At 46.2% G+C, this 26,737-nt stretch overlaps 1 protein-coding gene across 6 annotated transcripts in view; it reads left to right on the top strand.

The window, feature by feature from the left end:
• The window catches only part of LOC147725885 (long-chain-fatty-acid--CoA ligase ACSBG2-like), a 405,988-nt gene that overhangs the window by 52,119 nt on the left and 327,132 nt on the right, over window positions 1-26,737 (top strand). The gene's annotated exons all lie outside the window — the stretch shown is intronic.

Here is a 26,737-nt window from a genome sequence, read left to right as displayed (position 1 = left end):
GTGTGGAGTGCCTGGGACCCACGTCTGAGCATTCCCAGCGCACTTATGGCGGAATTTGCAAACAAAACAGGTGATGGACCGAATGTGGATCAATGTCACACATTCATCCCAGTCCAAAGATCTGGGCCCAAATCCATCGTTTTTTTGCACTCCACACCTCCCTGGGTTAGACAATGGCGATATGCAAATCAGCTCTGACCCTGTGCCCCATGGGAACAGTCCAGTCTGAACTACAAAAGCCATGTCCTTCCCAGAACGGAATCAAGCATCCGAGGACCGGACCGGTTTCGAGGTAACACCTCTCATCAGCCCGGCTAGCTTGACTCCAGTGGTGTGGAGTGCCTGGGACCCACGTCTGAGCATCCCCAGCGCACTTAGGGCGGAATTTGCAAACAAAACAGGTGATGGACAGAATGTTGATCAATGTCACACATTCATCCCAGTCCAAAGATCTGGGCCCAAATCCATCGTTTTTTTGCACTCCACACCACCCTGGGTTAGACAATGGCGTTATGCAAATCAGCTCTGACCCTGTGCCCCATGGGAACAGTCCAGTCCGAACAACAAAAGCCATGTCCTTCCCAGAACGGAATCAAGCATCCGAGGACCAGACCGGTTTCGAGGTAACACCTCTCATCAGCCCGGCTAGCTTGACTCCAGTGGTGTGGAGTGCCTGGGACCCACGTCTGAGCATCCCCAGCGCACTTATGGCGGAATTTGCAAACAAAACAGGTGATGGACCGAATGTGGATCAATGTCACACATTCATCCCAGTACAAAGATCTGGGCCCAAATCCATCGTTTTTTTGCATTCCACACTACCCTGGGTTAGACAATGGCGATATGCAAATCAGCTCTGACCCTGTGCCCCATGGGAACAGTCCAGTCCGAACTACAAAAGCCATGTCCTTCCCAGAACGGATTCAAGCATCCGAGGACCGGACCGGTTTCGAGGTAACACCTCTCATCAGCCCGGATAGCTTGACTCCAGTGGTGTGGAGTGCCTGGGACCCACGTCTGAGCATCCCCAGCGCACTTATGGCGGAATTTGCAAACAAAACAGGTGATGGACCGAATGTGGATCAATGTCACACATTCATCCCAGTCCAAAGATCTGGGCCCAAATCCATCGTTTTTTTGCACTCCACACCACCCTGGGTTAGACAATGGCGATATGCAAATCAGCTCTGACCCTGTGCCCCATGGGAACAGTCCAGTCCGAACTACAAAAGCCATGTCCTTCCCAGAACGGAATCAAGCATCCGAGGACCGGACCGGTTTCGAGGTAACACCTCTCATCAGCCCGGCTAGCTTGACTCCAGTGGTGTGGAGTGCCTGGGACCCACGTCTGAGCATCCCCAGCGCACTTATAGCGGAATTTGCAAACAAAACAGGTGATGGACGGAATGTGGATCAATGTCACTCATTCATCCCAGTCCAAAGATCTGGGCCCAAATCCATCGTTTTTTTGCAATCCACACCACCCTGGGTTAGACAATGGCGATATGCAAATCAGCTCTGACCCTGTGCCCCATGGGAACAGTCCAGTCCGAACTACAAAAGCCATGTCCTTCCCAGAACGGAATCAAGCATCCGAGGACCTGACCGGTTTCCAGGTAACACCTCTCATCAGCCCGGCTAGCTTGACTCCAGTGGTGTGGAGTGCCTGGGACCCACGTCTGAGCATCCCCAGCGCACTTAGGGCGGAATTTGCAAACAAAACAGGTGATGGACAGAATGTGGATCAATGTCACACATTCATCCCAGTCCAAAGATCTGGGCCCAAATCCATCGTTTCTTTGCACTCCACACCACCCTGGGTTAGACAATGGCGATATGCAAATCAGTTCTGACCTTGTGCCCCATGGGAACAGTCCAGTCCGAACTACAAAAGCCATGTCCTTCCCAGAATGGAATCAAGCATCCGAGGACCGGACCGGTTTCGAGGTAACACCTCTCATCAGCCCGGCTAGCTTGACTCCAGTGGTGTGGAGTGCCTGGGACCCACGTCTGAGCATTCCCAGCGCACTTATGGCGGAATTTGCAAACAAAACAGGTGATGGACCGAATGTGGATCAATGTCACACATTCATCCCAGTCCAAAGATCTGGGCCCAAATCCATCGTTTTTTTGCACTCCACACCACCCTGGGTTAGACAATGGCGATATGCAAAACAGCTCTGACCCTGTGCCCCATGGGAACAGTCCAGTCCGAACTACAAAAGCCATGTCCTTCCCAGAACGGAATCAAGCATCCGAGGACCGGACCGGTTTCGAGGTAACACCTCTCATCAGCCCGGCTAGCTTGACTCCAGTGGTGTGGAGTGCCTGGGACCCACGTCTGAGCATCCCCAGCGCACTTATGGCGGAATTTGCAAACAAAACAGGTGATGGACCGAATGTGGATCAATGTCACACATTCATCCCAGTCCAAAGATCTGGGCCCAAATCCATCGTTTTTTTGCACTCCACACCACCCTAGGTTAGACAATGGCGATATGTAAATCAGCTCTGACCCTGTGCACCATGGGAACAGTCCAGTCCGAAATACAAAAGCCATGTCCTTCCCAGAACGGAATCAAGCATCCGAGGACCGGACCGGTTTCGAGGTAACACCTCTCATCAGCCCGGCTAGCTTGGCTCCAGTGGTGTGGAGTGCCTGGGACCCACGTCTGAGCATCCCCAGCGCACTTATGGCGGAATTTGCAAACAAAACAGGTGATGGACCGAATGTGGATGAATGTCACACATTCATCCCAGTCCAAAGATCTGGGCCCAAATCCATCGTTTTTTTGCACTCCACACCACCCTGGGTTAGACAATGGCGATATGCAAATCAGCTCCGACCCTGTGCCCCATGGGAACAGTCCAGTCCGAACTACAAAAGCCATGTCCTTCCCAGAACGGAATCAAGCATCCGAGGACCGGACCTGTTTCGAGGTAACACCTCTCATCAGCCCGGCTAGCTTGACTCCAGTGGTGTGGAGTGCCTGGGACCCACGTCTGAGCATCCCCAGCGCACTTATGGCGGAATTTGCAAACAAAACAGGTGATGGACAGAATGTGGATCAATGTCACACATTCTTCCCAGTCCAAAGATCTGGGCCCAAATCCATCGTTTTTTTTGCACTCCACACCACCCTGGGTTAGACAATGGCGATATGCAAATCAGCTCTGACCCTGTGCCCCATGGGAACAGTCCAGTCCGAACTACAAAAGCCATGTCCTTCCCAGAACGGAATCAAGCATCCGAGGACCGGACCGGTTTCGAGGTAACACCTCTCATCAGCCCGGCTAGCTTGACTCCAGTGGTGTGGAGTGCCTGGGACCCACGTCTGAGCATCCCCAGCGCACTTATGGCGGAATTTGCAAACAAAACAGGTGATGAACCGAATGTGGATCAATGTCACACATTTATCCCAGTCCAAAGATCTGGGCCCAAATCCATCGTTTTTTTGCACTCCACACCACCCTGGGTTAGACAATGGCGATATGCAAATCAGCTCTGACCTCGTGCCCCATGGGAACAGTCCAGTCCGAACTACAAAAGCCATGTCCTTCCCAGAACGGAATCAAGCATCCGAGGACCGGACCGGTTTTGAGGTAACACCTCTCATCAGCCCGGCTAGCTTGACTCCAGTGGTGTGGAGTACCTGGGACCCACGTCTGAGCATCCCCAGCGCACTTAGGGCGGAATTTGCAAACAAAACAGGTGATGGACAGAATGTGGATCAATGTCACACATTCATCCCAGTCCAAAGATCTGGGCCCAAATCCATCGTTTTTTTGCACTCCACACCACCCTGGGTTAGACAATGGCGATATGCAAATCAGCTCTGACCCTGTGCCCCATGGGAACAGTCCAGTCCGAACTACAAAAGCCATGTCCTTCCCAGAACGGAATCAAGCATCCGAGGACTGGACCGGTTTCGAGGTAACACCTCTCATCAGCCCGGCTAGCTTGACTCCAGTGGTGTGGAGTGCCTGGGACCCACGTCTGAGCATCCCCAGCGCACTTATGGCGGAATTTGCAAACACAACAGGTGATGGACCGAATGTGGATCAATGTCACACATTCATCCCAGTCCAAAGATCTGAGCCCAAATCCATCTTTTTTTGCACTCCACACCACCCTGGGTTAGACAATGGTGATATGCAAATCAGCTCTGACCCTGTGCCCCATGGGAACAGCCCAGTCCGAACTACAAAAGCCATGTCCTTTCCAGAACGGAATCAAGCATCCGAGGACCGGACCGGTTTCGAGGTAACACCTCTCATCAGCCCGGCTAGCTTGACTCCAGTGGTGTGGATTGCCTGGGACCCACGTCTGAGCATCCCCAGCGCACTTATGGCGGAATTTGCAAACAAAACAGGTGATGGACCGAATGTGGATCAATGTCACACATTCATCCCAGTCCAAAGATCTGGGCCCAAATCCATCGTTTTTTTGCACTCCACACCACCCTGGGTTAGACAATGGCGATATGCAAATCAGCTCTGACCCTGTGCCCCATGGGAACAGTCCAGTCCGAACTACAAAAGCCATGTCCTTCCCAGAACGGAATCAAGCATCCGAGGACCGGACCGGTTTCGAGGTAACACCTCTCATCAGCCCGGCTAGCTTGACTCCAGTGGTGTGGAGTGCCTGGGACCCACGTCTGAGCATCCCCAGCGCACTTAGGGCGGAATTTGCAAACAAAACAGGTGATGGACCGAATGTGGATCAATGTCACACATTCATCCCAGTCCAAAGATCTGGGCCCAAATCCATCGTTTTTTTGCACTCCACACCACCCTGGGTTAGACAATGGCGATACGCAAATCAGCTCTGACCCTGTGCCCCATGGGAACAGTCCAGTCCGAACTACAAAAGCCATGTCCTTCCCAGAACGGAATCAAGCATCCGAGGACCGGACCAGTTTCGAGGTAACACCTCTCATCAGCCCGGCTAGCTTGACTCCAGTGGTGTGGAGTGCCTGGGACCCACGTCTGAGCATCCCCAGCGCACTTATGGCGGAATTTGCAAACAAAACAGGTGATGGACCGAATGTGGATCAATGTCACACATTCATCCCAGTCCAAAGATCTGGGCCCAAATCCATCGTTTTTTTGCACTCCACACCACCCTGGGTTAGACAATGGCGATATGCAAATCAGCTCTGACCCTGTGCCCCATGGGAACAGTCCAGTCCGAACTACAAAAGCCATGTCCTTCCCAGAACGGAATCAAGCATCTGAGGACTGGACCGGTTTCGAGGTAACACCTCTCATCAGTCCGGCTAGCTTGACTCCAGTGGTGTGGAGTGCCTGGGACCCACGTCCGAGCATCCCCAGCGCACTTATGGCGGAATTTGCAAACAAAACAGGTGATGGACCGAATGTGGATCACTGTCACACATTCATCCCAGTCCAAAGATCTGGGCCCAAATCCATAGTTTTTTTGCACTCCACACCACCCTGGGTTAGACAATGGCGATATGCAAATCAGCTCCGACCCTGTGCCCCATGGGAACAGTCCAGTCCGAACTACAAAAGCCATGTCCTTCCCAGAACGGAATCAAGCATCTTAGGACCGGACCGGTTTTTTTTTTTTTTTGTAAAAATATACTTTATTTAAAATTATTTGTCAGGTTTACATTTTAAGCAGTCCCTTATATTTGGGTGCTGTACATTTAACCATTCTCAAAGAAGCGCATTAGGCATCTTTGGTGGTTTTCCATCAAGATTTCTCATTTTACCCATCCAGACCAACTCCTGATTTTCCAGGTTTCCTTTGCCCACTCTTGTCCAAATCTATGGGTGTCTATGCACATGTAAGAGAAACATTTTAGTGAAAACAAGTTTCTGGCATTCTTTTTCCGTGATTGCTTGGTGTTTGTACAAGGAAAGGTTCCTGTTTTCCCACATCGCCTCTTTCACGCAGTTTATTATTCTCCATAGTGTCCTTTCTTTATTTGCATTGCAATTCATGCCCAACCCATATAGAACCAGTTCATAGGACAGGGATGCCTGTCCTGTTAATTCTTCAATGAGCTGTCCCATTGCCTTCCACATGCTTTGTGCTCCGCCGCAGTTCCAAATGAAGTGCATCAGGGATTCATCTGCTGCACAGCCTGGTGTTGGATATCTTGCTGTTTTTGCCAGTTTCCTTGCATGTTGGAATTGTTTCACGGGTAGGCATTTGGATACCATCATCCATGCCAAGTCTTTCTGGGAGTTTGTCAAGTCTTTGTGGTTCACCATCTCCCAAACCTTCCCTGATTGCTTCTCTGATAAGTTGTTTACCATTGTCACTGAGTCTGTTTCTTTCAGTTCTTTGCTTAAGGCCATCTGGGGTGTGATGTCCTTCGCTTGACTTTGTCTCTCTTCCAGCTTCTTGAAGAAAGGCTTGATGCCTTTGTACGCAGGGGGTGGTTCTAGTAAAAAAGGCTTTGTATTGTCCAGATTACATATGCCCTCTCTTGATAAGATGAAGCTTGTAGCAAACAGAGTGTAGGCAGCCACATGTGAGTCTTTCTTTGCATTCCCCAGTATGTTTTTAACAAAATGTGACATCAGGAAGTCATGGAGGTTTGGCAGGTCTTTCCCTCCTTTTGTGGGTAGTTTGAAAACTGTATCTCTTTTTAGTTTTTCAATTTTTGACCCCCAAAAGAAGTTTGCAAAAAGTCTTTGTGTCACTTTTGTCCACCTGTATGATGGAGGGAAAATCATGGCAATAAACATCAGGATTGGTAGACATATTGCTTTCAGCACCAAGACTTTCCCTTCCAGGGAAAGTTTTCTTGTCGTCCAGAGCGCCATTTTCTGCTTGAGCTTTGTCTGGATCTTCTCCCAGTTTATTTCTCCCTTCATGTCCTGTGAAAAAAGAATCCCCAGTATTTTTACTGGGTCTTTGGAAGGTTTCACTGGGAGCTGAGACAGTTTGTCCCATTGTCCCACCGTCATGCAGTGTGTTTTCTCCACATTCACCTGTAGCCCAGCTGCTAGGGAAAAGAGTTGGGTTATAAGGAAAGTTCTTTTCATGGATCTAGCATCAGTGCAAGCAATGGTGACATCGTCCATGTATGCTACACATTTGACCTGTTTGCCTTGGCTGCCCGGTACCAGAGGGCCAGTTATGCACTTGTCCTTCCTGATGGCACATAGGAGAGGTTCAATTGCACATACAAAGAGTGCCGGTGATAAGGGGCATCCTTGTCTGACCCCCGATTCAATGTGGAACCCCTCAGATAGTGTACCATTTATAAGGACCTGGCTTTCACATCCAGTGTATATTAAGCCAATAGTTTTGATGAAACCTTCTGGGAATCCCATTTTCCTGAGCACTTTGAATAGGTATTCATGACTTAGGGAGTCAAAGGCTTTCTGGAAATCAAGGGCCAAGATAGCTAGTGTATTCCCCCTGTCTTTCGCTAACCACAAGGTGTCTCTAATAATGGTCAAGCTGTCCCAGATTTTCCTTCCTGGGACCGCACATGTTTGGTCTGGGTGCACGATGGAGGCCAGCACCTTTCTGCATCTTCCTGCCAGGACTTTACTTAGGATCTTACTGTCCACATTCAAGAGGGTGATTGGCCTCCAATTGTTGATGTCCAGCTTGTCCCCCTTTTTCTCCAGCAGTTGTATGATGCCCTGTGGAAAGGAGGGGGGTAAAACATTTTTTTCCAAGCATTCTTTCAACAGACTCCAAAAATCCTTTGCAATAAGCCCCCAGAAAGTTTTGTAAAACTCCCATGGAAGGCCGTCTTGCCCAGGGGCTGATCCTTTTGGGGCTTCCTGAATGATTTGGAATAGTTCTTCTCCTGAAATGGGGGTGGTTAGAAATTGTTGTTCCTCTTGGGATAAAGAGCTCTGCAAAGACCCTAGAAAATCTTCACATGCACTTATATCTGATGGCTCTTTTTTGTACAATTGGGAAAAAAAGGCTGTTGTTATTTTCCCTACTTTCTCTGTGCCCTTTTGTGTTTGTCCATTTGTGTCTTTCAGTTCATTCATTACCTTATGCACTTGCTGTGCCTTTTTGAAAAAAAACCTTGAGCACTTTTCATCTTCCTCAAAGATCTTGACCCTGGAGTTAAAAATGTGTTCTTTCCCTCGCTGTTTCAGCCATCCTTTCAGTTCCGTTTTTGTTTTTTCTCTTTCCTCCCCTACTTCCATTCCACCCCTTTCCAGGTTTTCTAGCGTGATTATTCTTTGTTGTATTTCATCAAATTTTTGAAACTTTTCCTTGCTTTTGATCATGCTCTGTTTTCTGAAAAAAAGTTTTGTTTGTTTTTTTACCTCTTCCCACCATTCTGCTAAGGATGGGAAACTTTCCTTTCTGGTTTTTAAGTTGTTGTACATATCACTGTAATTTTTACATATATTTTTCTCTTGTAATAACAAGGTGTTCATTTTCCACACACCCCTCCCCATTTGACACATGTTTGAGATTTCAACGGTTGCTTTCAAGATTTTGTGGTCTGACATACCACTCTAGTTTGTTTCATAATTCCTTGCTTTTATATTTTTGGAGGTGAAAATGAAATCAATTCTTGATTTGACTTTGCCACTTTCTGCTTCCCATGTGAACCTTTGTTTTGACCCTGATTTTGCCCCTGTATCTGACAGTTGCAAATCTTTACACATGTTTTTGAGACATTTTGCAGACTTATCAATTTCGTAACAATTTTTCTTGCCACATCTGTCTGTGGGGATTATGATGCAGTTGAAATCCCCTGTTAACACCATTGGGGTTGCACCTGCAATAAAAAGTGGGAGCATTTCAAACAGGGACATTCTTTCATTCTTGTCGGTTGGTGCATAAATATTACAGACCTTAAAGGTGGTGTTTCTGTATTGTATGGTGACCATCATAGCCCTGCCTGGCTGTATAATTTTAGTATCAAGGATTGACATTTCTTTGTTTTTTATGAGAATGCCTATTCCAGCATTCTTGTTTCCACCCCCAGACCATTTGGAGGGGCCTTCTTCCCAATATTTGGATATGTGACTGTAGTCCGTGGAGTGGGGGATTGCACATTCCTGTAAACATATAATGTCCCCTTTTTGTACTTTGCAGAGCTCAAACACTGACGCTCTTTTCACTTGTGAGCCCATTCCTCGGGCATTCCATGATATGATGTTAAACATTATATTTGCAATGGTGATTACTTTGCACAATATACAATACATGTTAAACCTGAACATTTTCAAAGCTCAATGGCGACCAGATGCTGTCACATATTTGCTGACTGCTTTCACTATTTTGCGTCTCTTGCCCACCAATTTCTTCTGCTCCCCCTAAGTATGGGGACTGTAGAAAAAGGTCTTTGTGGGGTGTTACTCCGACCGGACCGGTTTCGAGGTAACACCTCTCATCAGCCCGGCTAGCTTGACTCCAGTGGTGTGGAGTGCCTGGGACCCACATCTGAGCATCCCCAGCGCACTTATGGCGGAATTTGCAAACAAAACAGGTGATGGACTGAATGTGGATCAATGTCACATATTCATCCCAGTCCAAAGATCTGGGCCCAAATCCATCGTTTTTTTGCACTCCACACCACCCTGGGTTAGACAATGGCGTTATGCAAATCAGCTCTGACCCTGTGCCCCATGGGAACAGTCCAGTCCGAACAACAAAAGCCATGTCCTTCCCAGAACGGAATCAAGCATCCGAGGACCAGACCGGTTTCGAGGTAACACCTCTCATCAGCCCGGCTAGCTTGACTCCAGTGGTGTGGAGTGCCTGGGACCCACGTCTGAGCATCCCCAGCGCACTTATGGCGGAATTTGCAAACAAAACAGGTGATGGACCGAATGTGGATCAATGTCACACATTCATCCCAGTACAAAGATCTGGGCCCAAATCCATCGTTTTTTTGCATTCCACACTACCCTGGGTTAGACAATGGCGATATGCAAATCAGCTCTGACCCTGTGCCCCATGGGAACAGTCCAGTCCGAACTACAAAAGCCATGTCCTTCCCAGAACGGATTCAAGCATCCGAGGACCGGACCGGTTTCGAGGTAACACCTCTCATCAGCCCGGATAGCTTGACTCCAGTGGTGTGGAGTGCCTGGGACCCACGTCTGAGCATCCCCAGCGCACTTATGGCGGAATTTGCAAACAAAACAGGTGATGGACCGAATGTGGATCAATGTCACACATTCATCCCAGTCCAAAGATCTGGGCCCAAATCCATCGTTTTTTTGCACTCCACACCACCCTGGGTTAGACAATGGCGATATGCAAATCAGCTCTGACCCTGTGCCCCATGGGAACAGTCCAGTCCGAACTACAAAAGCCATGTCCTTCCCAGAACGGAATCAAGCATCCGAGGACCGGACCGGTTTCGAGGTAACACCTCTCATCAGCCCGGCTAGCTTGACTCCAGTGGTGTGGAGTGCCTGGGACCCACGTCTGAGCATCCCCAGCGCACTTATAGCGGAATTTGCAAACAAAACAGGTGATGGACGGAATGTGGATCAATGTCACTCATTCATCCCAGTCCAAAGATCTGGGCCCAAATCCATCGTTTTTTTGCAATCCACACCACCCTGGGTTAGACAATGGCGATATGCAAATCAGCTCTGACCCTGTGCCCCATGGGAACAGTCCAGTCCGAACTACAAAAGCCATGTCCTTCCCAGAACGGAATCAAGCATCCGAGGACCTGACCGGTTTCCAGGTAACACCTCTCATCAGCCCGGGTAGCTTGACTCCAGTGGTGTGGAGTGCCTGGGACCCACGTCTGAGCATCCCCAGCGCACTTAGGGCGGAATTTGCAAACAAAACAGGTGATGGACAGAATGTGGATCAATGTCACACATTCATCCCAGTCCAAAGATCTGGGCCCAAATCCATCGTTTCTTTGCACTCCACACCACCCTGGGTTAGACAATGGCGATATGCAAATCAGTTCTGACCTTGTGCCCCATGGGAACAGTCCAGTCCGAACTACAAAAGCCATGTCCTTCCCAGAATGGAATCAAGCATCCGAGGACCGGACCGGTTTCGAGGTAACACCTCTCATCAGCCCGGCTAGCTTGACTCCAGTGGTGTGGAGTGCCTGGGACCCACGTCTGAGCATTCCCAGCGCACTTATGGCGGAATTTGCAAACAAAACAGGTGATGGACCGAATGTGGATCAATGTCACACATTCATCCCAGTCCAAAGATCTGGGCCCAAATCCATCGTTTTTTTGCACTCCACACCACCCTGGGTTAGACAATGGCGATATGCAAATCAGCTCTGACCCTGTGCCCCATGGGAACAGTCCAGTCCGAACTACAAAAGCCATATCCTTCCCAGAACGGAATCAAGCATCCGAGGACCGGACCGGTTTCGAATTAACACCTCTCATCAGCCCGGCTAGCTTGACTCCAGTGGTGTGGAGTGCCTGGGACCCACGTCTGAGCATCCCCAGCGCACTTATGGCGGAATTTGCAAACAAAACAGGTGATGGACCGAATGTGGATCAATGTCACACATTCATCCCAGTCCAAAGATCTGGGCCCAAATCCATCGTTTTTTTGCACTCCACACCACCCTGGGTTAGACAATGGCGATATGCAAAACAGCTCTGACCCTGTGCCCCATGGGAACAGTCCAGTCCGAACTACAAAAGCCATGTCCTTCCCAGAACGGAATCAAGCATCCGAGGACCGGACCGGTTTCGAGGTAACACCTCTCATCAGCCCGGCTAGCTTGACTCCAGTGGTGTGGAGTGCCTGGGACCCACGTCTGAGCATCCCCAGCGCACTTATGGCGGAATTTGCAAACAAAACAGGTGATGGACCGAATGTGGATCAATGTCACACATTCATCCCAGTCCAAAGATCTGGGCCCAAATCCATCGTTTTTTTGCACTCCACACCACCCTAGGTTAGACAATGGCGATATGTAAATCAGCTCTGACCCTGTGCACCATGGGAACAGTCCAGTCCGAAATACAAAAGCCATGTCCTTCCCAGAACGGAATCAAGCATCCGAGGACCGGACCGGTTTCGAGGTAACACCTCTCATCAGCCCGGCTAGCTTGGCTCCAGTGGTGTGGAGTGCCTGGGACCCACGTCTGAGCATCCCCAGCGCACTTATGGCGGAATTTGCAAACAAAACAGGTGATGGACCGAATGTGGATGAATGTCACACATTCATCCCAGTCCAAAGATCTGGGCCCAAATCCATCGTTTTTTTGCACTCCACACCACCCTGGGTTAGACAATGGCGATATGCAAATCAGCTCCGACCCTGTGCCCCATGGGAACAGTCCAGTCCGAACTACAAAAGCCATGTCCTTCCCAGAACGGAATCAAGCATCCGAGGACCGGACCTGTTTCGAGGTAACACCTCTCATCAGCCCGGCTAGCTTGACTCCAGTGGTGTGGAGTGCCTGGGACCCACGTCTGAGCATCCCCAGCGCACTTATGGCGGAATTTGCAAACAAAACAGGTGATGGACAGAATGTGGATCAATGTCACACATTCTTCCCAGTCCAAAGATCTGGGCCCAAATCCATCGTTTTTTTTGCACTCCACACCACCCTGGGTTAGACAATGGCGATATGCAAATCAGCTCTGACCCTGTGCCCCATGGGAACAGTCCAGTCCGAACTACAAAAGCCATGTCCTTCCCAGAACGGAATCAAGCATCCGAGGACCGGACCGGTTTCGAGGTAACACCTCTCATCAGCCCGGCTACCTTGACTCCAGTGGTGTGGAGTGCCTGGGACCCACGTCTGAGCATCCCCAGCGCACTTATGGCGGAATTTGCAAACAAAACAGGTGATGAACCGAATGTGGATCAATGTCACACATTTATCCCAGTCCAAAGATCTGGGCCCAAATCCATCGTTTTTTTGCACTCCACACCACCCTGGGTTAGACAATGGCGATATGCAAATCAGCTCTGACCTCGTGCCCCATGGGAACAGTCCAGTCCGAACTACAAAAGCCATGTCCTTCCCAGAACGGAATCAAGCATCCGAGGACCGGACCGGTTTTGAGGTAACACCTCTCATCAGCCCGGCTAGCTTGACTCCAGTGGTGTGGAGTACCTGGGACCCACGTCTGAGCATCCCCAGCGCACTTAGGGCGGAATTTGCAAACAAAACAGGTGATGGACAGAATGTGGATCAATGTCACACATTCATCCCAGTCCAAAGATCTGGGCCCAAATCCATCGTTTTTTTGCACTCCACACCACCCTGGGTTAGACAATGGCGATATGCAAATCAGCTCTGACCCTGTGCCCCATGGGAACAGTCCAGTCCGAACTACAAAAGCCATGTCCTTCCCAGAACGGAATCAAGCATCCGAGGACTGGACCGGTTTCGAGGTAACACCTCTCATCAGCCCGGCTAGCTTGACTCCAGTGGTGTGGAGTGCCTGGGACCCACGTCTGAGCATCCCCAGCGCACTTATGGCGGAATTTGCAAACACAACAGGTGATGGACCGAATGTGGATCAATGTCACACATTCATCCCAGTCCAAAGATCTGAGCCCAAATCCATCTTTTTTTGCACTCCACACCACCCTGGGTTAGACAATGGTGATATGCAAATCAGCTCTGACCCTGTGCCCCATGGGAACAGCCCAGTCCGAACTACAAAAGCCATGTCCTTTCCAGAACGGAATCAAGCATCCGAGGACCGGACCGGTTTCGAGGTAACACCTCTCATCAGCCCGGCTAGCTTGACTCCAGTGGTGTGGATTGCCTGGGACCCACGTCTGAGCATCCCCAGCGCACTTATGGCGGAATTTGCAAACAAAACAGGTGATGGACCGAATGTGGATCAATGTCACACATTCATCCCAGTCCAAAGATCTGGGCCCAAATCCATCGTTTTTTTGCACTCCACACCACCCTGGGTTAGACAATGGCGATATGCAAATCAGCTCTGACCCTGTGCCCCATGGGAACAGTCCAGTCCGAACTACAAAAGCCATGTCCTTCCCAGAACGGAATCAAGCATCCGAGGACCGGACCGGTTTCGAGGTAACACCTCTCATCAGCCCGGCTAGCTTGACTCCAGTGGTGTGGAGTGCCTGGGACCCACGTCTGAGCATCCCCAGCGCACTTAGGGCGGAATTTGCAAACAAAACAGGTGATGGACCGAATGTGGATCAATGTCACACATTCATCCCAGTCCAAAGATCTGGGCCCAAATCCATCGTTTTTTTGCACTCCACACCACCCTGGGTTAGACAATGGCGATACGCAAATCAGCTCTGACCCTGTGCCCCATGGGAACAGTCCAGTCCGAACTACAAAAGCCATGTCCTTCCCAGAACGGAATCAAGCATCCGAGGACCGGACCAGTTTCGAGGTAACACCTCTCATCAGCCCGGCTAGCTTGACTCCAGTGGTGTGGAGTGCCTGGGACCCACGTCTGAGCATCCCCAGCGCACTTATGGCGGAATTTGCAAACAAAACAGGTGATGGACCGAATGTGGATCAATGTCACACATTCATCCCAGTCCAAAGATCTGGGCCCAAATCCATCGTTTTTTTGCACTCCACACCACCCTGGGTTAGACAATGGCGATATGCAAATCAGCTCTGACCCTGTGCCCCATGGGAACAGTCCAGTCCGAACTACAAAAGCCATGTCCTTCCCAGAACGGAATCAAGCATCTGAGGACTGGACCGGTTTCGAGGTAACACCTCTCATCAGTCCGGCTAGCTTGACTCCAGTGGTGTGGAGTGCCTGGGACCCACGTCCGAGCATCCCCAGCGCACTTATGGCGGAATTTGCAAACAAAACAGGTGATGGACCGAATGTGGATCACTGTCACACATTCATCCCAGTCCAAAGATCTGGGCCCAAATCCATAGTTTTTTTGCACTCCACACCACCCTGGGTTAGACAATGGCGATATGCAAATCAGCTCCGACCCTGTGCCCCATGGGAACAGTCCAGTCCGAACTACAAAAGCCATGTCCTTCCCAGAACGGAATCAAGCATCTTAGGACCGGACCGGTTTTTTTTTTTTTTTGTAAAAATATACTTTATTTAAAATTATTTGTCAGGTTTACATTTTAAGCAGTCCCTTATATTTGGGTGCTGTACATTTAACCATTCTCAAAGAAGCGCATTAGGCATCTTTGGTGGTTTTCCATCAAGATTTCTCATTTTACCCATCCAGACCAACTCCTGATTTTCCAGGTTTCCTTTGCCCACTCTTGTCCAAATCTATGGGTGTCTATGCACATGTAAGAGAAACATTTTAGTGAAAACAAGTTTCTGGCATTCTTTTTCCGTGATTGCTTGGTGTTTGTACAAGGAAAGGTTCCTGTTTTCCCACATCGCCTCTTTCACGCAGTTTATTATTCTCCATAGTGTCCTTTCTTTATTTGCATTGCAATTCATGCCCAACCCATATAGAACCAGTTCATAGGACAGGGATGCCTGTCCTGTTAATTCTTCAATGAGCTGTCCCATTGCCTTCCACATGCTTTGTGCTCCGCCGCAGTTCCAAATGAAGTGCATCAGGGATTCATCTGCTGCACAGCCTGGTGTTGGATATCTTGCTGTTTTTGCCAGTTTCCTTGCATGTTGGAATTGTTTCACGGGTAGGCATTTGGATACCATCATCCATGCCAAGTCTTTCTGGGAGTTTGTCAAGTCTTTGTGGTTCACCATCTCCCAAACCTTCCCTGATTGCTTCTCTGATAAGTTGTTTACCATTGTCACTGAGTCTGTTTCTTTCAGTTCTTTGCTTAAGGCCATCTGGGGTGTGATGTCCTTCGCTTGACTTTGTCTCTCTTCCAGCTTCTTGAAGAAAGGCTTGATGCCTTTGTACGCAGGGGGTGGTTCTAGTAAAAAAGGCTTTGTATTGTCCAGATTACATATGCCCTCTCTTGATAAGATGAAGCTTGTAGCAAACAGAGTGTAGGCAGCCACATGTGAGTCTTTCTTTGCATTCCCCAGTATGTTTTTAACAAAATGTGACATCAGGAAGTCATGGAGGTTTGGCAGGTCTTTCCCTCCTTTTGTGGGTAGTTTGAAAACTGTATCTCTTTTTAGTTTTTCAATTTTTGACCCCCAAAAGAAGTTTGCAAAAAGTCTTTGTGTCACTTTTGTCCACCTGTATGATGGAGGGAAAATCATGGCAATAAACATCAGGATTGGTAGACATATTGCTTTCAGCACCAAGACTTTCCCTTCCAGGGAAAGTTTTCTTGTCGTCCAGAGCGCCATTTTCTGCTTGAGCTTTGTCTGGATCTTCTCCCAGTTTATTTCTCCCTTCATGTCCTGTGAAAAAAGAATCCCCAGTATTTTTACTGGGTCTTTGGAAGGTTTCACTGGGAGCTGAGACAGTTTGTCCCATTGTCCCACCGTCATGCAGTGTGTTTTCTCCACATTCACCTGTAGCCCAGCTGCTAGGGAAAAGAGTTGGGTTATAAGGAAAGTTCTTTTCATGGATCTAGCATCAGTGCAAGCAATGGTGACATCGTCCATGTATGCTACACATTTGACCTGTTTGCCTTGGCTGCCCGGTACCAGAGGGCCAGTTATGCACTTGTCCTTCCTGATGGCACATAGGAGAGGTTCAATTGCACATACAAAGAGTGCCGGTGATAAGGGGCATCCTTGTCTGACCCCCGATTCAATGTGGAACCCCTCAGATAGTGTACCATTTATAAGGACCTGGCTTTCACATCCAGTGTATATTAAGCCAATAGTTTTGATGAAACCTTCTGGGAATCCCATTTTCCTGAGCACTTTGAATAGGTATTCATGACTTAGGGAGTCAAAGGCTTTCTGGAAATCAAGGGCCAAGATAGCTAGTGTATTCCCCCTGTCTTTCGCTAACCACAAGGTGTCTCTAATAATGGTCAAGCTGTCCCAGATTTTCCTTCCTGGGACCGCACATGTTTGGTCTGGGTGCACGATGGAGGCCAGCACCTTTCTGCATCTTCCTGCCAGGACTTTACTTAGGATCTTACTGTCCACATTCAAGAGGGTGATTGGCCTCCAATTGTTGATGTCCAGCTTGTCCCCCTTTTTCTCCAGCAGTTGTATGATGCCCTGTGGAAAGGAGGGGGGTAAAACATTTTTTTCCAAGCATTCTTTCAACAGACTCCAAAAATCCTTTGCAATAAGCCCCCAGAAAGTTTTGTAAAACTCCCATGGAAGGCCGTCTTGCCCAGGGGCTGATCCTTTTGGGGCTTCCTGAATGATTTGGAATAGTTCTTCTCCTGAAATGGGGGTGGTTAGAAATTGTTGTTCCTCTTGGGATAAAGAGCTCTGCAAAGACCCTAGAAAATCTTCACATGCACTTATATCTGATGGCTCTTTTTTGTACAATTGGGAAAAAAAGGCTGTTGTTATTTTCCCTACTTTCTCTGTGCCCTTTTGTGTTTGTCCATTTGTGTCTTTCAGTTCATTCATTACCTTATGCACTTGCTGTGCCTTTTTGAAAAAAAACCTTGAGCACTTTTCATCTTCCTCAAAGATCTTGACCCTGGAGTTAAAAATGTGTTCTTTCCCTCGCTGTTTCAGCCATCCTTTCAGTTCCGTTTTTGTTTTTTCTCTTTCCTCCCCTACTTCCATTCCACCCCTTTCCAGGTTTTCTAGCGTGATTATTCTTTGTTGTATTTCATCAAATTTTTGAAACTTTTCCTTGCTTTTGATCATGCTCTGTTTTCTGAAAAAAAGTTTTGTTTGTTTTTTTACCTCTTCCCACCATTCTGCTAAGGATGGGAAACTTTCCTTTCTGGTTTTTAAGTTGTTGTACATATCACTGTAATTTTTACATATATTTTTCTCTTGTAATAACAAGGTGTTCATTTTCCACACACCCCTCCCCATTTGACACATGTTTGAGATTTCAACGGTTGCTTTCAAGATTTTGTGGTCTGACATACCACTCTAGTTTGTTTCATAATTCCTTGCTTTTATATTTTTGGAGGTGAAAATGAAATCAATTCTTGATTTGACTTTGCCACTTTCTGCTTCCCATGTGAACCTTTGTTTTGACCCTGATTTTGCCCCTGTATCTGACAGTTGCAAATCTTTACACATGTTTTTGAGACATTTTGCAGACTTATCAATTTCGTAACAATTTTTCTTGCCACATCTGTCTGTGGGGATTATGATGCAGTTGAAATCCCCTGTTAACACCATTGGGGTTGCACCTGCAATAAAAAGTGGGAGCATTTCAAACAGGGACATTCTTTCATTCTTGTCGGTTGGTGCATAAATATTACAGACCTTAAAGGTGGTGTTTCTGTATTGTATGGTGACCATCATAGCCCTGCCTGGCTGTATAATTTTAGTATCAAGGATTGACATTTCTTTGTTTTTTATGAGAATGCCTATTCCAGCATTCTTGTTTCCACCCCCAGACCATTTGGAGGGGCCTTCTTCCCAATATTTGGATATGTGACTGTAGTCCGTGGAGTGGGGGATTGCACATTCCTGTAAACATATAATGTCCCCTTTTTGTACTTTGCAGAGCTCAAACACTGACGCTCTTTTCACTTGTGAGCCCATTCCTCGGGCATTCCATGATATGATGTCAAACATTATATTTGCAATGGTGATTACTTTGCACAATATACAATACATGTTAAACCTGAACATTTTCAAAGCTCAATGGCGACCAGATGCTGTCACATATTTGCTGACTGCTTTCACTATTTTGCGTCTCTTGCCCACCAATTTCTTCTGCTCCCCCTAAGTATGGGGACTGTAGAAAAAGGTCTTTGTGGGGTGTTACTCCGACCGGACCGGTTTCGAGGTAACACCTCTCATCAGCCCGGCTAGCTTGACTCCAGTGGTGTGGAGTGCCTGGGACCCACATCTGAGCATCCCCAGCGCACTTATGGCGGAATTTGCAAACAAAACAGGTGATGGACTGAATGTGGATCAATGTCACATATTCATCCCAGTCCAAAGATCTGGGCCCAAATCCATCGTTTTTTTGCACTCCACACCACCCTGGGTTAGACAATGGCGATATGCAAATCAGCTCTGACCCTGTGCCCCATGGGAACAGTCCAGTCCGAACTACAAAAGCCATGTCCTTCCCAGAACGGAATCAAGCATCCGAGGACCAGACCGGTTTCGAGGTAACACCTCTCATCAGCCCGGCTAGCTTGACTCCAGTGGTATAGAGTGCCTGGGACCCTCGAAACCGGTCCGGTCCTCGGATGCTTGATTCCGTTCTGGGAAGGACATGGCTTTTGTAGTTCGGACTGGACTGTTCCTATGGGGCACAGGGTCAGAGCTGATTTGCATATCGCCATTGTCTAACCCAGGGCGGTGTGGAGTGCAAAAAAACGATGGATTTGGGCCCAGATCTTTTGACTGGGGTGAATGTGTGACATTGATCCACATTCTGTCCATCACCTGTTTTGTTTGCAAATTTGCCCTAAGTGCGCTGGGGATGCTCAGACGTGGGTCCCAGGCACTCCACACCACTGGAGTCAAGCTAGCCGGGCTGATGAGAGGTGTTACCTCGAAACCGGTCTGGTCCTCGGATGCTTGATTCCGTTCTGGGAAGGACATGGCTTTTGTAGTTCGGACTGGACTGTTCCCATGGGGCACAGGGTCAGAGCTGATTTGCATATCGCCATTGTCTAACCAAGGGTGGTGTGGAGTGCAAAAAAACGATGGATTTGGGTCCAGATCTTTGGACTGGGGTGAATGTGTGATATTGATCCACATTCTGTCCATCACCTGTTTTGTTTGCAAATTCCGCCCTAAGTGCGCTGGGGATGCTCAGACGTGGGTCCCAGGCACTCCACACCACTGGAGTCAAGCTAGCCGGGCTGATGAGAGGTGTTACCTCGAAACCGGTCCGGTCCTCGGATGCTTGATTCCGTTCTGGGAAGGACATGGCTTTTGTAGTTCGGACTGGACTGTTCCCATGGGGCACAGGGTCAGAGCTGATTTGCATATCGCCATTGTCTAACCCAGAGTGGTGTGGAGTGCAAAAAAACGATGGATTTGGGCCCAGATCTTTGGACTGGGGTGAATGTGTGACATTGATCCACATTCTGTCCATCACCTGTTTTGTTTGCAAATTCCTCACCAGAATCTAGCATTAATAAAAGATTATCGAAAGATTCTGAGCATTCATCCACATCCACAATCACTGATTTCTTTTGAAATCTACACACTTTCTGAAAATGTCCTATCTTTTTACAGATGGAGCCACGTTTACTCAAGGCTGGGCAGCCTTTAAAATTCCCAATGTGAAATTTTGAACCACACCTAGAACAATAGTTTTGATTTTTGATTTGTTTTGTCATCACGGGTTTATCCTTTCCTCCTACCGCGTACAAACCCTCATCCTTATTTTCTTCAGAAACCATGATCACCTTAGGAGATGAATCTGCCATCATTACCTTTGTAGAAATTACAGATACTTAAACTAAAATCTATAACTTCTGATAACGAAGGATTTTTGCAACTGAGAATCCTTTCCTTTTAAAAGAATATTATGTTCATCTAGGCTTTTCGCAAAAATCAAGATGTCATCCAAGTAAACTTGGACACCCACAATATCCTTGAACAAGGTATCCATCAGTCTTTGAAAGAAGCTGGCTGCCGATGCTAACCCGAAAGAAAGCCTTAACAATTTTAAAGCACCAAAAGGAGTAATAAAGGTAGTCAGCTCTTGTGAGTCTTTAGACAAAGGAATTTGATGGTAAGCAGACTTTAAGTCTATTAACGAAAACCATTTGGCACCACCTAAATTTGCCACCAACTCGTGAATCCTGGGAAGGGGGTGACAGTCCACTTTAATGTTCTTATTAAGACATCTAAGATCTGCACATAATCTAATCTCATTTTCTTTTAGTGCAACGACAAAGGGGGTGACCCATTGCGAAGACTCAGTAGGTTGAATAATTTTATGATCACATAAATCCTCCCAAAAAATTTTAAATTCTGATCTCACACTTAAAGGGACCGGGCGCACTTTGTGTGCCACAGGCGTTGCTCCAGGTATCAATCTAATCTTGTGTTCCACGCCCTTCACAAGTCCAATTTTCTCATTAAAAACATTCTTAAATTCATTCAAGAGATCTGACCGATCAATTTTCGCCTCATCCACATAACAAATAGGAAATTCTCTTACTTTAAGAGGATTGTCATCACCAGATACTAGATACAAACCCATTCTCGCTAGGTCCTTCCAACCTACGATATTCTTCACTTTTATTAACACATAAATCTTAGTATAAATTGATCTCTTTAATACCTGTAAATTACCCATGAAGAATCCTAACATGTCAATATCTTTTTCTCCGAATGCCTTAGGATTCACATCTGTTTGTAACAAGCTAACTTCTTTGCCCCATTTTTCATAAAATGTTGCATCTCAAAGAATGGTGATCAGAAATCCCAAATCCGCCATCACTTGGACTTCTGTGTCATTAATTGTACCATCACACAAAGGACCTTTAATAAAAATTGGTTACTCACCAGAATCCAGCATTAATAAAAGATTATCGAAAGATTCTGAGCATTCATCTACATCCACAATCACTGATTTCTTTTGAAATCTACACACTTTCTGAAAATGTCCTATCTTTTTACAAATGGAGCCACGTTTACTCAAGGCTGGACAGCCTTTAAAATTCCCAATGTGAAATTGAGAACCACACCTAGAACAATAGTTTTGATTTGTTTTGTCATCATGGGTTTATCTTTTCCTCCTACCACGTACAAACCCTCATCCTTATTTTCTTCAGAAACCATGTTCACCGTAGGAGTTGAATCTGCCATCATTACCTTTGTAGAAATTACAGATACTTAAACTTGAATCTATAACTTCTGATAACGAAGGATTTTTGCAACTGAGAATCCTTTCCTTAATTTTAGGTGAAGCACAATTGAAGACAAATTGGTCTCTGATATAATTATCTAAAAGAGGACCAAAATCACACGAAATTGCTAAGACCCTTAATGCGGAAATATACTCTTTAACTTTTTCATCCTCTTTCTGTTTTCTTTCATAAAACTTATGTCTCTCTAACATAATATTGGGAGATTCTTCGAATTGTTTCTTTAGCCTGGCTATAGCTTCTGAATAAACATTCCAGCACCCATCACCAGATTGTCCAGCAGTGGGAGGAATAGGTGGTAGGCTATTAAAAATGCGCTGAGCAGCCAGGCCCAAGCTACCAAATAACAATACAAACTTACGAGGAGGAGAATATTCTGCAGCGTCTATAGCGACTATGTGATTTTCAAATAACCCAAACCATTCTGCCCATAACAATACAGGTTTTCCAGGTTTTTCTAAAAAGGGGGAAGGTTGAGTAACTTCACGTACAGAAGACAATATAAAGTGATGGCGATTAAATTCTTAGTACAATTAGCTTAAAAGAACTTAACAGAGATTGTGCCCTTAAAGGGTTCTATGTAAAACACACTGAAATAAAGGTGAGTGTTTCACTGATTATTTCCTAAAAGCAAAAATAAATAAATAAAATATTATAATAATACCATAGAGTCTATATATATATTGAGTCTCCAAGTTCCGATATGAACACACTCAATTAACGCTTCAATTAAAAAAAAAAAGTACTATCCCAAGTAAAGTCTTACTTGAATATACGGGGAAAAATAATTTGCCAATGTAATCCCTTCATCCGATAAAGTCAAATGTATCCTCACATGGAAGCTGGATGAAAGTAAATAGACGAGAACTTAATACAAAAAGGAGTCACGCTTTTCACGTTCAGCCGGGTGGCTTCCGGTGTCTTAAAGCGTCTTCTAGTATCCGATAAAAGAACGTCTGACGTTCCACGTCCGAAGCCTTCACCGTCAGATGCTGACTGAAAGCCGATCTACGTGATGACGACAATGATGCTCTCCAGCGTGATAGACGTTCCAAGAATCTCCGTGTCACAGATTCCAAGAATCGTAGCGTCTTCGTAGCAAAGGAACGGCAACAAAGGCTCGGAGGATCACAAGTCAGGTAAGGCGCCTTATTTGAACAAAAACCAGTTGCGCATTCAGTTAAGCCAAGGTACACCAGCCTTTGAACACTGACCGCTCCAAACAAAACAAGAGTTCGAACTTCCCCAGGAAAAATACAAAATCCATATGTGGCACAGATTACATCAGAGGAATGACTAGGCAGACTGACACAAAACTTCACCCCACAATCACCACTTCAGATTGTTTCTACCGTGGTCAGATTGAAAGGGACGACAATTTTTCAAACGCGGAGTGCCTTGAAGTTCTCAAAGGAGACGAAAATCCCAAGAACCACTCAAAGAATGCCACAAAAAGCAGATCGTTGTAAGCAAATTTTCAGGAAAAATCTGTATAACTCCACGAGCTGCGTGGGTCGGTGAGTGAAACACAGAAAATATCCCAATCGTCGCCAATATGTAGAAGGCAGGATATCAGGAAATTGAAGAGACTAAATGAGTTATATAATGAAGATTTAATCCAAGGTAGTTCACCCACAGAAGGAGCGCCTCTCCAGTCCAGAGTCCAACAGGCAACTAGTCATAGTCATAGTCAATTTTTATTGTATAAAATTATTAAAAATCGTTACAAAATGCATCTAGATCAACTTGAGACATAAAACACATTTTAAAATTTTGGCAGTTAAAACTGTTTGTAAGTGACAAGTAAGAGTCAGTTATTTCAGGTTGGTGGTATAATTCCAAGGTCAGCTTGCTGTAGGAGAGATTGGGCTTTCATCATATATTTGACCCCTCTGCAGGCCAGCATAGGACATGATCCATCTAGCCATTGGATTACGGCTTGCCTACAAGTCCGAATATTCAATTTGTTAAAAATGTTCTTTAAAAGCCGTCTCCTCAAGTCCTTAAGTGCCGGGCACACACATAGTAAGTGCGGTAGTGTTTCATTTCGATATCCACATAGGCGACAATGGGGGTCGGTGTGGCAGTTTTTCCAGGCTGGTAGCAGGTCCTTTGAGAACTGTAGACCTAATCGATGTTTTATATATCTTTGTTTTAACGAATTGTTAAAGTGACTTTCTAGGTAGGACTGCGGTTTTATCCCGGTATATGAATTTATCACGGTCCACCCGTGTCGTCTTTTTGCGGTAATTATCTTGTCTTCCAGATAGGATTCCCATTTGACCGCATTATTTACAATTTTATCAAAGGTGGATCTGTCTGGATTCATGTCCCAGGATTCTTCAATTCCTATGCAGATTAGGGATTGAGACAGGTAGCCTCCCCAACTGTTTGGAACTTGCTGTTTCTGTTGAGTTTCAATTTCTTTCCAGAACAGATTGTCCAATGTATTGGCTTCCGACGTGAGTATTTTATGGCAGAGTTTCACAAAGGTTCCCATACTGCGAAATTTTTGATTTAGAAGGCCAAATTCTAGGCGAACCTGCGCCGGAGCTGATGATTTTGGAAGGTTTAGTACTGCCTTATATACTTTTGTTTGTAGGCTGTTTAACAGCCCTGCTTCTTTGCCACACCAGGTGGCCAGTGCGTATGATAAGGATGGTAGGGTTTGAGCTTTGATCACTTTCAGCAGGTGTGAATAATTTGGACAACTCAGTTTATTTTGTAATTGCCGGTATGCGTAGATCAGAGACTGTGTCTTTGCTTTTAGCTCGGTTTTATGTTCTTTGTTCGTCGGCCCTCGCCCCAATTTCAAACCTAAGTATTTGTATGAAGTTTCCTCCTTTCTTGGGGTGCTATTTGCATACCATTTGAATATTTGCTTTTTAGGATCCACTATGTGGACAACCTTAGTTTTTTCTTTATTCAGTTCCAAGCATTCGTGCTCCAAATAGGTTGTCAAATTATTGATCGATCTTTGCAACCCTATTGGGGTTTGGCTCAGAACAACAATATCGTCTGCATACTGCAGGAAGGGAATTGGGATTTTTGACATGTGGGGTGGATGGCATTCCCCAATCTCCATGTGATTGACAATATCTGCCATGTACAGGTTGAATAAACTTGGGGCCAGTACACAGCCTTGTTTTAGGCCCTGTTGTGTTCTTATTTCGGCCGTTACGCTGCTACCGTCTCCCAGTTTTACTCGAGCCCAGGTGTTGCTGTGCAGAACTATAATTGCCTCCAATAACTTCTTCGGGATACCCCATGATCTTAGTTTTTCCCATAGCCGGGATCTATTCACTTTATCAAAAGCTGCTCGAAGGTCTATAAAGCAAGCATACAGTCTCGTCCCCCTTTTTGCAGCTTTTTCCTTCAGGAGCGCCAGGGTTGTCAGGTTTGTCAATGTACCCGTCCTTGGCCGGAAGCCAGTTTGGAACATTGGTATTATGTTCGTATCTTCCATCCAGTCTTGAAGGAGTGATAATAGGCATGATCCATATAGTTTTGCCTCAACATCCGTTAGCGATATCAGCCTGTAGTTCCCCGGCTCGTTGTGGTCACCGTGTTTAAAAATGGGGTGAAATATGCTCCCATTCCAGGATCTTGGTGGCTTGTTCTGGTTATAAATTGCATTGAAGAGTGGAGTTAAATATTCTGCCCAAAATTCAGGCGAATATTTAAAAATAGCATTTGGGAGCCCGTTAGGACCCGCTGCACCCTCTTTTTTCAGGCGTTTTATTTTGTCTTTAAGCTGATCTGTTGTTACTAGGGTGTCGGTCACGGCATTCACTATTTTTTCTGATTTACTAAACTGTGAATTTTTGGGGTTGATCTCGTTTCCACTACCCAACGATTGCTTCAGCTTGTCTCCTGGAGCATTAACTCCTTTTCCCAGCAAATTTTCTGCATGCTCGCAGTTTCTAGTGCATACTTTGCACTCCGAATTACAGTGCCTTTTTTCACCTCCCATCCTGTCGCTGAACATGTTCGTAACGTGCTGGGTCCATATACTTTCTCCAATACCTGCCTCCTGTTTTAGGGTATTCCCCCTTGTCAATTTATTGATAATACCCCAAAATGTACTGGCATTTTTATGTTTACTAGCTATTAGTAAGTTAGTCCACATTTCCTCTTGGTACAGTGTTTTTGCGCTCCTTAGCATGATCTTATATTTTTTTCGCATAACTTTCAATTCCGATTTATTTGATTTTTTTCCATTTTTTATCAATGATGCCTGCTTGCGGACTTCGCGTGCAATTTTTCTTTTTTCTTCCCTCAGGGTAGTAGTGTACCAAGGTTTTTTGCCAGTGTTGAATCTTATTGGGTTTTGATTTGTACGTGGGGGAATACTTGTTACTGTTTCGCATAGGTGTTCCCATGTTTTTACCAGATTTCCTTTTTCTTCCGGTGTTAAACTAAGCAGTTCATTTTTGATTTTATCCATTGTTGGTTTTATAACCTTTCCTCTCCATTTTAGTGTACGTAGAATAAATTTTTCAGTATACTGGATGATGGTATTTTGTTTTTCCGTCTTGGTAATCAACATTATCATTTTGGTAATTAGAGGGAAATGGTCACTTTCCACACGTTGCTCCACTGAAAAAGCACTCACCGTTGGTAACAGGCTGTTGCTCAATATTGTGAAGTCTATTGTTGACTTTCGGTTACCGCTTAGAAAGGTTATTGGTATACCACTATTTCCACTGACTTCCTTATTTAGAATAAGAAGGCCCAGTTCTTCAAGAGCTTGCGTTATCTTGTCATCTTTTTTTAGGTTGCTATTAAAATCACCTGATATAATCATGGAATACTTCTCATGAGTGAGTTGTAAGGCCCTGATCAAGGTGAGTAGAGTAATCAGTTTTTCATTTTTTTCCTTCTTTTCCGGATGAACATAAACGTTGACCAATAGTAGATTACAAGAGCCTGTGCCAGCAACCAATTTCTC

This window comes from Lissotriton vulgaris, chromosome 3_1 (assembly GCF_964263255.1).
Source record: "Lissotriton vulgaris chromosome 3_1, aLisVul1.2, whole genome shotgun sequence".
Taxonomy (NCBI): domain Eukaryota; kingdom Metazoa; phylum Chordata; class Amphibia; order Caudata; family Salamandridae; genus Lissotriton; species Lissotriton vulgaris.
This window is presented reverse-complemented; position numbering and strand designations above follow the sequence as displayed.